This window comes from Lethenteron reissneri, unplaced genomic scaffold (genome assembly GCF_015708825.2).
Source record: "Lethenteron reissneri isolate LAM-NWPU_2019-01 unplaced genomic scaffold, ASM1570882v1 scaffold_1061, whole genome shotgun sequence".
NCBI classification, from domain to species: Eukaryota; Metazoa; Chordata; class Hyperoartia; order Petromyzontiformes; family Petromyzontidae; genus Lethenteron; species Lethenteron reissneri.
In genome coordinates this window covers 15,796-24,416 of record NW_026890741.1, presented here as the reverse complement: position 1 = coordinate 24,416, position 8,621 = coordinate 15,796, and the positions used below count along the sequence as shown (strand labels likewise).

The window sequence follows — 8,621 nt, the reverse complement described above, 5'->3', positions numbered from 1 at the left end:
CTGTGTGTGTGTGTAGGTGAGTGTCTGTGTGTGTGTAGGTGAGTGTCTGTGTGTGTAGGTGAGTGTCTGTTGTGTAAGTGTCTGTGTGTGTGGTGAGTGTCTGTGTTGTGTAGGTGAGTGTCACTGTGTGTGTGGTGAGTGTCTGTGTGTGTGTAGGTGAGTGTCTGTGTGTGTAGGTGAGTGTCTGTGTGTAGGTGTGTGTCACTGTGTGTGTAGGTGAGTGTCTGTGTGTGTGTAGGTGTGTGTCACTGTGTGTAGGTGTGTGTCACTGTGTGTGTGGTGAGTGTCTGTGTGTGTGTAGGTGTGTGGTCTGTGTGTGGTAGTGTGTGTCACGTGTGTGTAGGTGAGTGTCTGTGTGTGTGTAGGTGAGTGTCTGTGTGTGTTAGGTGTGTGTCACTGTGTGTGTAGGTGAGTGTCTGTGTGTGTAGGTGAGTGTCTGTGTGTAGTGTGTGTCACTGTGTGGTAGGTGAGTGTCTGTGTGTGTAGGTGTGTGTCACTGTGTGTAGTGGTGTGTCACTGTGTGTGTGGTGAGTGTCTGTGTGTGTGTAGGTGTGTGTCACTGTGTGTGTAGGTGAGTGTCTGTGTGTGTGTAGGTAGTGTCTGTGTGTGTGTAGGTGTGTGCACTGTGTGTGTGGTGAGTGTCTGTGTGTGTGTAGGTGTGTGTCACTGTGTGTGTAGGTGAGTGTCTGTGTGTGTAGGTCAGTGTCTGTGTGTGTGTAGGTGTGTCACTGTGTGTGTAGGTGAGTGTCTGTGTGTGTGTAGGTGTGTGCCACTGTGTGTGTGGTGAGTGTCTGTGTGTGTAGGTGTGTCACTGTGTGTGTAGGTGAGTGTCTGTGTGTGTGTAGGTGTGTGTCACTGTGTGTAGGTGAGTGTCTGTGTGTGTGTAGGTGTGTGTCACTGTGTGTGTGGTGAGTGTCTGTGTGTGTAGGGTGTGTCACTGTGTGTGTAGTGAGTGTCTGTGTGTAGGTGTGTGTCACTGTGTATGTGGTGAGTGTCTCTGTGTGTGTAGGTGTGTGTCACTGTGTGTGTGGTGATGTATGCGTGTGTAGGTGTGTGTCACTGTGTGTGTGGTGAGTGTCTGTGTGTGTGTAGGTGTGTGTCACTGTGTGTGTGTGTGTAGGTGTGTGTCACTGTGTGTGTGGGAGTGTCTGTGTGTGTAGGTGTGTGTCACTGTGTGTGGTGAGTGTCTGTGTGTGTGTAGGTGTGTCACTGTGTGTAGGTGTGTGTCACTGTGTGTGTGGTGAGTGTCTGTGTGTGTGTAGGTGAGTGTCACTGTGTGTGTGGTGAGTGTCGTGTGTGTGTAGGTGTGTGTCACTGTGTGTGTGGTGAGTGTCTGTGTGTGTGTAGGTGTGTTCACTGTGTGTGTGGTGAGTGTCTGTGTGTGTGTAGTGTCTGTGTGTGTAGGTGTGTGTCACTGTTGTGTGGTGAGTGTCTGTGTGTGTGTAGGTGAGTGTCTGTGTGTGTGTAGGTGAGTGTCACTGTGTGTGTGGTGAGTGTCTGTGTGTGTGGGTGTGTGTCACTGTGTGTGAGGTGAGTGTGTGTGTAGGTGAGTGTCTGTGTGTAGGTGTGTGTCTGTGTGTGGTTGTGTCTGTGTGTGTGTAGGTGTGGTTCACTGTGTGTGTGTAGGTGAGTGTCTGTGTGTGGTAGGTGTGTGTCACTGTGTGTAGGTGTGTCACTGTGTTGTGGTGAGTGTCTGTGTGTGTAGGTGTGTGTCACTGTGTTGTGTAGGTGTGTGTCACTGTGTGTGTGGTGAGTGTCTGTGTGTGTGTAGGTGTGTCACTGTGTGTGTGGTGAGTGTCTGTGTGTAGGTGAGTGTCTGTGTGTGTGTAGGTGAGTGTCTGTGTGTAGGTGAGTGTCTGTGTGTTGTAGGTGAGTGTCTGTGTGTGTGGTGAGTGTCTGTGTGTGTGTAGGTGAGTGTCACTGTGTGTGTGGTGAGTGTCTGTGTGTGTGTAGGTGAGTGTCTGTGTGTAGGTGAGTGTCTGTGTGTAGGTGTGTGTCACTGTGTGTGTAGTGAGTGTCTGTGGTGTGTAGGTGTGTTCACTGTGTGTAGGTGTGTGTCACTGTGTGGTGGTGAGTGTCTGTGTGTGGTAGGTGTGTGTCTGTCTGTGTGTAGGTGTGTGTCACTGTGTGTGTAGGTGAGTGTCTGTGTGTGTGTAGGTGGTGTCTGTGGTGTGTAGGTGTGTGTCACTGTGTGTGTAGGTGAGTGTCTGTGTGTAGGTGAGTGTCTGTGTGTAGTGTGTGTCACTGTGTGTGTAGGTGAGTGTGTGTGTGTGTAGGTGTGTGTCACTGTGGTAGGTGTGTGTCACTGTGTGTGTGGTGAGTGTCTGTGTGTGTGTAGGTGTGTGTCACTGTGTGTGTAGGTGAGTGTCTGTGTGTGTAGGTGAGTGTCTGTGTGTGTAGGTGTGTGCCACTGTGTGTGTGGTGAGTGTCTGTGTGTGTGGGGTGTGTCACTGTGTGTGTAGGTGAGTGTCTGTGTGTAGGTCATGTCTGTGTGTGTGTAGTGTGTGTCACTGTGTGTGTAGGTGAGTGTCTGTGTGTGTGTAGGTGGTGCACTGTGTGTGTGTGGTGAGTGTCTGTGTGTGTGTAGGTGTGTGTCACTGTGTGTGTAGGTGAGTGTCTGTGTGTGTGTAGTGTGTGTCACTGTGTGTGTAGGTGAGTGTCTGTGTGTGTGTAGGTGTGTGTCACTGTGTGTGTGTGGTGAGTGTGGGTGTGTAGGTGTGTGTCACTGTGTGTGGTGTAGGTGTGTCTGTGTGTAGGTGTGTGTCACTGTGTATGTGGTGAGTGTCTCTGTGTGTGTAGGTGTGTGTCACTGTGTGTGTGGTGAGTGTGCGTGTGTGGTGTGTGTCACTGTGTGTGTGGTGAGTGTCTGTGTGTGTAGGTGTGTGTCACTGTGTGTGTGGTGAGTGTGTGTGTGTAGGTGTGTGTCACTGTGTGTGTGGGAGTGTCTGTGTGTGTAGGTGTGTGTCACTGTGTGTGGTGAGTGTCTGTGTGTGTAGCTGAGTGTCACTGTGTGTGTAGCTGAGTGTCACTGTGTGTGTAGCTGAGTGTCACTGTGTGTGTAGCTGAGTGTCACTGTGTGTAGCTGAGTGTCACTGTGTGTGTAGGTGAGTGTCACTGTGTGTGTGTAGCTGTGTGTGTGTAGCTGAATATCACTGTGTGTGTGTAGCTGAGTGTCACTGTGTGTAGCTGAGTGTCACTGTGTGTAGCTGAGTGTCACTGTGTGTAGCTGAGTGTCACTGTGTGTAGCTGAGTGTCACTGTGTGTAGCTGAGTGTCACTGTGTGTAGCTGAGTGTCACTGTGTGTAGCTGAGTGTCACTGTGTGTAGCTGTGTGTGTGTAGCTGAGTGTCACTGTGTGTAGCTGAGTGTCACTGTGTGTAGCTGTGTGTGTGTAGGTGAGTGTCACTGTGTGTAGCTGAGTGTCACTGTGTATAGCTGAGTGTCACTGTGTGTAGCCGAGTGTCACTGTGTGTAGCTGTGTGTGTGGCTGAGTGTCACTGTGTGTAGCTGAGTGTCACTGTGTGTAGCTGTGTGTGTGTAGCTGAGTGTCACTGTGTATAGCTGAGTGTCACTGTGTGTAGCCGAGTGTCACTGTGTGTAGGTGTGTGTGTGTAGCTGAGTGTCACTGTGTGTAGCTGTGTGTGTGTAGCTGAGTGTCACTGTGTGTAGGTGTGTGTGTGTAGCTGAGTGTCACTGTGTGTAGCTGAGTGTCACTGTGTGTAGCTGAGTGTCACTGTGTGTAGCTGTGTGTGTGTAGCTGAGTGTCACTGTGTATAGCTGAGTGTCACTGTGTGTAGCCGAGTGTCACTGTGTGTAGGTGTGTGTGTGTAGCTGAGTGTCACTGTGTGCTGTGTGTGTAGCTGAGTGTCACTGTGTGTAGGTGTGTGTGTAGCTGAGTGTCACTGTGTGTAGCTGAGTGTCACTGTGTGTGTAGCTGCTGCTGCGTGTGACGAGGTGGTCTGGCTCGACTCGTCACAGCGGCACTGTGACACTCCGCGAGATGGCGCGCGCCAGCACCTCGGCCACGCGGCAGACGGCGCCATGTGGCGCGCGTCCACCGCTGGGCACCGCCGCACCGCCCCCTCCTCCGCATTGCTGCTGCTCTCACGGCGGCCTTCTTCGACTCGCGAGTGGGGTAAGAGAGAGAAGCCGGGCTCGTCGAGAAGCCGGGCTCGTCGCGCGGCGTTGTGACGGGGGGGGGGGGGGGCTGCGGTGGCGATGTCGGGTCAATGAGTGGCAACGCGTCGCTGTGAAGATCGTCGAGGGAGAAGTCTGCACGCTGCTGCTGCTGCTGCGTTCGCTCGCGCGGGTCACGGTGCCGCCGGGCGGCTCTCCGTCCACGCGCCCGTCCGTGCGTCCGTCTGCCTGCCCGATGGCCGCAGGGCGCTGTCCGCGGACACGATCTGCGGCAAGATTCCGGGACTGACGCCACAGCAGCGGGCGCTGTGCCGGAGCCACCCGGACGCGATGGTCGCGGTCGGCGAGGGCGCGCGCCTGGGAATCGGCGAGTGCCGGCACCAGTTCCGATTCAGCCGCTGGAATTGCTCGGCGCTGGGGGAGGAGACGGTGTTCGGCCAGGAGCTCCCAGGCGGTGAGCGCCCCGACTCGGCGTCAGTTCGGCAGAGGGGCGGACCCGCGGTGTGCGGTCACCCTGTGCGTCTCTCTCTGAATTCTAGAACTCGCAACGCGCCACGTTTCTTATTTATTTAAAAGTTTTTTCATTTCTCAATCATGGGCAGTCCTCTGCCTAGAACAGGAAAAAGAACAGGAGAAATCATGACCACAACCCGAGCCGGTGATCCTGTTGTAACAACCAGTGCCTGCACCACTCTCCCTGACAGCAGGTGCACCGAGTATGAAACACGAGAGACACATCCTGCACACAACCTTTGAGCGAACAAGTTTACCGTCGCCAGGGAAGAAACATGAATCCGCCTACCCTCGCAGCGGAGGCCGTCCTCAAACTCTGTGCCACACGGGGGTGGAGGCCACCGCCATTTCTCATTTGCAGCGTCACTGCCCACCATCTCTGTCTCCACCTACACCACCCTTTCCAACGGCCGACATGCAGGTGCCCTTAATCACTCTCCCGCGCGCCGCCCACAGGGCCGCCTCCTTCACGGCGCTTACGACGGCCCACGCCTGAGCCCAGACCTCCCCCGCCCTCTGTCTGAACATCCCCCAAATTATATTGGGCAATGTGGCCTTTACTGGACAAAAATGAGGCAGCAGAGGCGACATAACTCCCACACCTCCCGAGCAAATGGGCACTGAGGGTGCGGGCCAATCTTCGGGAACACATGAACCGTCTTTATTCCGGCCTGTCCCAGGCCGCCAGCCAGGATAAATCCCATTGCCTTTTCGTCAGGGCTGGCGATGTTACGTTTTTCTAAAGTAGTCGGTGCACGGCACCACGTGCACCTGGCACCCTCTGTACCAGCCTGCTGTAGACGTCTCCGCCAGGACGTCCCTGGGAATCCACGACGCGCGTGTCTGGGACGGCTCACGCCTCACGACGTGTTCGCTTGCCGCGGTGCACGACCACCCCTGAGGCCAAGCCGCGGGGGTGCCCGCGCGGCAACGAAGCCGTCCCTGGCCACCGCAGGAGCCACGCCTGCCTGTGCCGTACGTAACGAGGCTTCCACCTGGAGTCCATTGGAGAAATACAGGTGCAGCGTGTCGCAGACCAGGATCGTGGCGAGGGTGCACGGATATTCGGGCGCCCCTCCCACCGTTCTCGACGCTTTATATTATTACACATCGTTTCCCCGTTCCACTCGGCCCATCGCGCCCCCCCCCCCCCCCCCCTCCCCAGATGACCTGAAGAACATTCGCTGCAGTCTTTTCGCCATTTGCGCGCCCGGCGAGATCACGTAGGCCCGGTAGATAAGTGCCGGAGGATTTCCACCCTCGGGACCAACATTCTACCATCCATTGGAAGGCGCCCTGTCCGCCCGGCCGGCCGGCCTGCCCCTCACCGCCCTCTCCCTTCCCATCCAATGCTTCGTCGCCGAGTCCTGCCAACAGAAGCTGACCCCTAGGATCTTGATCGCCTCTCCCAGCACCGTTATACCGGTCGACGGCCCTCGAATAGCCTGGGTCACTGAAGATCAGCATCTCACTCTTCCTCACATTTTACGTTAGATCCCGAGGCCAAAAATAATCTATCCGCGAGTCCTAGGGCCTCCCATACCGAGGAGACATCCCCACAGGAAATGACGACATCTGTCCATATACATGGCTATTTTTGCTGGCTCCCCTGACCGCCTGGGCAAAGGGCTCCATTCACATATGAATAACACCGGTGACATAGGGAGACACCCCTGTCGCACACCTGGACCCAGTTGGTATCTCCTCAGAGAGGACTTCCATTTATCAGCAGGCTGCCCGTGAGCTTATGATGCAGCAGTTGCCTTATCCAGCCGATCAATTGTTTCCCCACCCCCATCACCGCGAACCCCGCGTCTCCCCCCCCCCACCTCCCACGCGTCCCTGCTCCACCACCCTGCTGCTCACACCGCCCCCCCCCCCCCCCCCCCGTGCGTGGGCTCCCCGACACGAGCAGGTAGCCGAGAAGCGGCCTTCGCCGCACGCCGTGATGGCGGCGGCCGTGGCGTACGCCATCACGCGGCGTGCGGCCGGGGCCGACCGGAGCTGGTGTGGCTGCGACGGCGCCAAGCAGGGCGGCTTCTACGATGCACAGGGCGGCTGCTCGGCCGACCTCAGCCACAGCCTCGAGTTCTCGCGCCTCTTCGTGGACGCGCGCGAGGTCCAGCGGAGCGCGTGCACGCTCATGAACCTGCACAACAACGCCGCCGGGCGCAAGGTGTCAGCGATTTCCCCACACCAAGCACTCCTCCAGATCCAATCCAACGCAGGCGCTGAAAACAAAATCACCCCCTCCCCACTCTCTCCCTCCCCCCTTCCCACCCCCATTATCCTACCTCTTCTCCTCGTCATTTTTCCGGCCACATGCTTATTTTAGCTAAGGAAGCTGTCTCGAGTGGGACCAATTAACTTCAAGGACAGTGCATATCATTATCATCTCAGAGTTGTTTCTTTTGTTTGCATTTTGACTGCTTGTGTTGTGGTTCTTGTGGTTCTTGCAACATGTCAGTTTTTGTACCAGTTGAAAGGGTTAAAAACCTATCACTATATTTTGCCACTGGTAAAGGAGGTGTCTCATAGTGGTAAATGGGTTGTTGCTGGGCTCTGGTCTCAATCACACGGCCGGGGTATTGCGGGGGCGGAGCCTGGTCTGCGGGGCGTGTGGGAGGGGCCACCGGTCACCTCGGCAGCTCCAATGGGAGGCGAGGTGAATGGGGGCGGAGCCAGCGGGGCAGTATGGGAAGGCGGATCTGACGATCCGGAAGGGGAGGAGTCAGGATCACGTGGGGGGAATGGATATAAGTGGGAGCCCGGAAGAGATCGGGGCAGTCGGGAAGTTGAGAGGCTGAGCCACGCTGGGTGGTGAGAGATCCGCGCCATCGCCACGTGGCCGAAGGTCCTCAGCACGCCGTCGGCCAGCGGGGTGCGGAGTGCGGGAGTAGAGGAGCTAACGGAGGAGCGTGCGTGGCACGCGAGAGGAGACGACGCTGGTCCGTGGAGGAGACCAGCGGGGTGCGGAGAAGAACCTAAATAGAAGACAAGCGGAGACCAGCAGTGGCTGACGGAGTCTTTTATTACATGTTTGTGTGTTGCCATAAAGGCTCATATATTGGAAAACTCCAGCACAATTGCCGCTGGTGTAATAAAATTATTAAAGTCAAAGTCTGTCTCTGTCTCTCTGTGTCTCTCTGTGTCTCTCTCTGTCTCTCTCTGTCTCTCTCTGTCTTTTTGTCTTCCCCCCCCCCCCCCCACTTGTCCCCACCTACCTCCCCGATGCTCTCCTGCCCTCTCGTCTCTCTCTCCCCACCACGCGCCGCCAGGTGCTGGAGGAGAAGATGAAGACGGTGTGCAAGTGCCACGGAGTGTTGGGCTCGTGCACCACCAGGACGTGCTGGGCCACGCTGCCCCCAGTTCCGCGAGGTGGGCTCCGCACTCAAGCGCAAGTACGACGAGGCGGTCCACGTGGAGCCGGTGCACGCCGGCCGCTACCCCGCCACCGCTACCCCGCCTTCCTCCAGGCGAGGCGCTCGCGCGGCCACCGCAAGCCGCTCCACCGGAGCTCGTGTTCACCGAGAGCCTCGCCTAGCTACTGCGAGGAGGACCGGCTGACGGGCAGCGTGGGCACGCGCGGGCCGCCCGTGCAACACGCACGTCGCCGCACGCCGACGGCTGCGAGCTGCTGTGCTGCGGCCGCGGCTACGACACGCGCCAGTACACACGCGCTCGTGGCATTGCAAGTGCGAGTTCCGCTTGGTGCTGCTACGTGCGCTGCAGCACGTGCAGCGAGGGGGCGGAGGAGTACACGTGCAAGTGACGGCGGCGGCGGCTCGCTGGGAAGCTGGGGCCCCGACTCCTCCGCCGGCTCGATCGCTCGCCCCGTCGACTGTCGGCCATGGCCCCCACGGGCCTCGCCCCTGGCAACAACAATCATGGCCGGACAAAAGTGTCAGCGGATGTCGCTGCGCCTGATGGCGCGGCTGTCGTTCCGCACCTCGCAGTTGCCCTCAACTTCCC

General features: G+C 57.1%; 1 pseudogene; it reads left to right on the top strand.

Moving 5' to 3' along the window:
- Positions 1–3,999: 3,999 nt before the first annotated feature.
- Positions 4,000–8,421, top strand: LOC133361438 (protein Wnt-7b-like; annotated as a pseudogene).
- Positions 8,422–8,621: the final 200 nt, after the last annotated feature.